Consider the following 3,840-nt stretch of genomic DNA (forward strand, 5'->3'; position numbering starts at 1 on the left):
TGATGCCCATTGCTCTATTGCGTAAAGTAGTAAAAAGTGTTTTTATGGCAAAGGTCCAGGTTTTCCAAAGTGTGTCATCCAAGTGCATTATGCTCTATGGGGCAAAAGTCTCCTTTAGATCATGCAGAATGCCTCCTTTTGGAGATTAACAATGCACCTTAGCACTTTAAAGATGCTCCAAAATTCTGAAGTAAAGAAGCCTATTAGTTTTGTTTAATCGTGTATTTTCCAAACTTTGGGAAAATTCTTTGGAAATGCTGGTCTAAGGTTTTTTGGAAGGCATAGAGGTTGATTTTTTTTTCTAAAAATATTCTCACAAGATTGTTAATTCTGTTGCCTTCAATTATCATTTTTGCCCTCAGTTGGGTCAGCTACAATCACTGAAGCTTGTTGTAAGCCAGTTTGATTTTGATTGAAATTGGTCATATTGACTGTTAACAGAGGGAGCTCCCCCAGAATGATGATTCTCAAAGAAGGATTTATCAGCTCTCTAGGGCCATTTGCACCCTGTGGGCCTTTCCCAGTTCTGTAAAGCCCTCTATTTCCCTTCTCTTTCCCTTCCCTTCCCTTCCCCCTTCCCCTCCATTCCCTTCTGTATCATTCAAAGATTGGATTTCATCCTATTTTATGTAGCAGACAGATAAAGCTTGCCTAAAATGAAAATATCCCTGGGGAGATTAAACTGTGACTTACTTTCATTTCCAGCATCTGAAGACAGTGGATTAGATTAAGAACTAAATAACATAACTACTGTGCTCCGTATGGAATAGGCTTTTCGTTACTTAATAAATTATTCTCTTAGAATTTTGAGAAGTAGGGCTTTAGTACTATAAAGGTTACCCCCAGAATTTGGAATTGGGGATACAAGGTAGACTTAAGGGTTATAGCTTGATCCAGAAAATCTCTCCCACTAAATCATCCTAAGACCCTATGTTTATTTTAGTATTAGAGCTCAGTAGGAAATATGAATGTTGCCCAAATCAGTTCATCTTGAAGGGAATCCCTATTGACTAGAAGCTACCAGGAAGAAAGACTCTGTCCCTAAGTCCCAGAGAGACTTTTATTTCAAGCCACCTCACCAGGGTAGGACCCCAGCTGTCCCTGTGGTGCTTATTACAATGGCAACTGGTCAAGCATCCTTATCTCAACTTGTGACTTGCCGAGTGCTTGCTAGGGGGTCTTGTGTCTCCAGTGGGGTGGGTGATGTCTTGGCAACCTTTGTATGTCTTAGTATGCTCATTGTAAAATTAACCTTTTTAAAAAAAAAGGAAAAAGAAAAAAAAAAGGCATTTTTGACGTGGTTTAAATTTGAGACAGGCCAGTATAATAGTATTTTGTGTCCCTACAAACCTTGCAAAATTCTCATTGGACATAATTCTCCTGGGTGTGTTTGCACTCTTTGTTACAGTGTGACAAAGTGAGAGTAGAATACTCTCCACTACTGTGGACACTCTGATTTTTCTTCCTCTAGAAGCATGGTGCCATTCTTCCTTGTTTTGTTTCAGCAGCACACTTTTTGCCACGTTCATGAGTCTGCTGTACAGTCATTAAAAATTAAAAAGTAGGGGCTCCTGGATGGCTCAGTTGATTTTGGCTCAGGTCACAATCTCACAGTTTGTACGGTAGAGCCCCACATTGGGCTTATGCTTACAGCTCAGAGCCTGCTTCTGATCCTCTGTCTCCCTCTCTCTGCCCATACCCCACTTGTGTGCACATGAGCATTTCCTCCAGCTCTCAAAAATAAATAAATGTTAAAAGAATTTTTTAAATTAAAAAGCAAGCAAAACAAATGAAGCAATATGTAACTTCAAGAATGAATGAAGAAGGAAATGAGAAGAGATTTAACCAGAGGAGGGACACTTTACCAGTACTTTTGACTATCTGTTACTTCCGCATTCAAAGCTTATCTTTTTGGTAAAGCTCTCTCATTTTGCTAAGGCTTTCATTTTGCATAATGTTTTTATTCTGGATTTTTAAAAAAGATTTTATTTTGGGGGTGCCGGGGTGCCTCAGTCAGAGCATCTGGCTCAGCTCATAATCCCAGGGTCATGGTATCAAGCCTTGCATTGGGCTCCATGCTGAACATTGAGCCTGCTTGGGATTCTCTCTCTACCTCTCCCTCTGCCCCTCTCCCCTGCTCACATGTGCTCTCTCTCGCTCTCTCTCTTCTCTCTTCTCTCTCTTCTCTCTCTCAACAAAACAAAACAAAACAAAAAAAGATTTTATTTTTAAGTAATCTCTAAACCTAATGTGGGGCTTGAGCTCAACCCCGAGATCAAGAGCCACAGGCTATTTTGATTGAGCCAGCCAAGTGCTTCTGGATTTTTCTTAATTATTCTTAATATATTTCAGATTTGAGAAATCTCTGTGCTATTTTTGTGGGTTTTTATCTTGAGAGTGTGAATGGGGGAGGGAGGTGGAAGTGAGACAGAGAGAGAGATAGGGGAAGGAAGGAAGGAAGGAAGGAAGGAAGGAAGGAAGGAAGGAAAAGAAGAAAAAAGGAAAGAAAAGAAAGAAAATCCCAAGCAGGCTCCACACTGTCAGAGCAGAGCCCCATGCAGGGCTGGATCTCACCAACAGTGAGATCATGACCAGAGCCAAAAATCAGGAATCTGAGCTTAATGGACTGAGCCACCCAGGCACCCCTATTTTTGTGTTTTAACCACAAATCTTCAGTGAGAAAAGGATTTAACCTGTAAATAAGGCCACAAACTTGGCTTTTAGGACCCTAATTTCTTCTAAAGAACCACTAAAAGTATCTGATAGAATGTTGAAGCTTTTAAGGAGCTCAGTTTGAAAACTAAGATTTATTAGACTTAACTGTTTTTGAAGTTTAAACTAAAATTAACACAGGCAGATTTAATTCCTGTTTTATAAGAATGACAACATTTAATGTAACTATACTTCAATGATAAAAATTTTTTTAATTGACAGAATTCAAGATTACCTAAAACAGCCCCTTCTAACATTGCTAATATTTAAGAATAGAAAACTGTGAATTTAACTTATACTAAGCATCAGACTTTAAGAAAACAGACTTTGCTAGAAGAAGTATTTTTCTTCACCATTTAGTGTTTACAAAATAGTATGTGAAACTCCTGATTCTTTGCTGGGTAGTTCTTACAGAATGTGCTGTCACATCTCTGGCTGCCCATAGGGTTTCTGACTTCAGAAGCATGTACCAGAGTAAAAAGTCTTAACATACTGTTTTTTCCTTGGTAGGTAGGTGAATTTCAAATAGGAAATTTGCTTGTGTGAGTATATGATTTGATTGAAGTTACTGACACTTTACATAATATCTACTCTGTGGAAGGTTTCCCAGTCTTGAACACTATAGGTAGGTCATTCTGTGCTTAAATTCTCATATATATAGTGGGAAAAGATTGAAGGAAGCACAGATGTTAATAGTGATTTTCTTAAACTTGATTTCCTAAGGTTATGCTGTGTCAGTAACAGAGATGAAAATAAATTCCAGGAGTCTTGACAAAGTTCCTTCTCTAGCAGGTTTTTTTGTGATTTTGTATGTGTGTATTTAACTCTGTTTGTTAAAACACTTCATCCTTCATTATGAGGCTAGATTAACTACTTCCTGGTTGATTTTCTAATAATTCCAATAATAGATTTGAAATTCTGTTTTCTCTTAAACCATTATCCCTCTGAATCAGATAAATTTTATATATCCAGATGCTAGACAGATGCATATTCCTATTAACCCTGTTCTCTAATATAGAGTTTTTTTCTCTTTGTGCATATATCTTCTGCTGCCAGCTCTGAGAGTTAAGCTCCCATAGTATGGAATTTACTCTGTTAAAATGATCTCTTACTGGTAGCCACCCTCCC

The sequence above is a fragment of the Crocuta crocuta genome, unplaced genomic scaffold (assembly GCF_008692635.1).
Source record: "Crocuta crocuta isolate KB4526 unplaced genomic scaffold, BGI_CrCroc_1.0 scaffold299, whole genome shotgun sequence".
Classification (NCBI taxonomy): domain Eukaryota; kingdom Metazoa; phylum Chordata; class Mammalia; order Carnivora; family Hyaenidae; genus Crocuta; species Crocuta crocuta.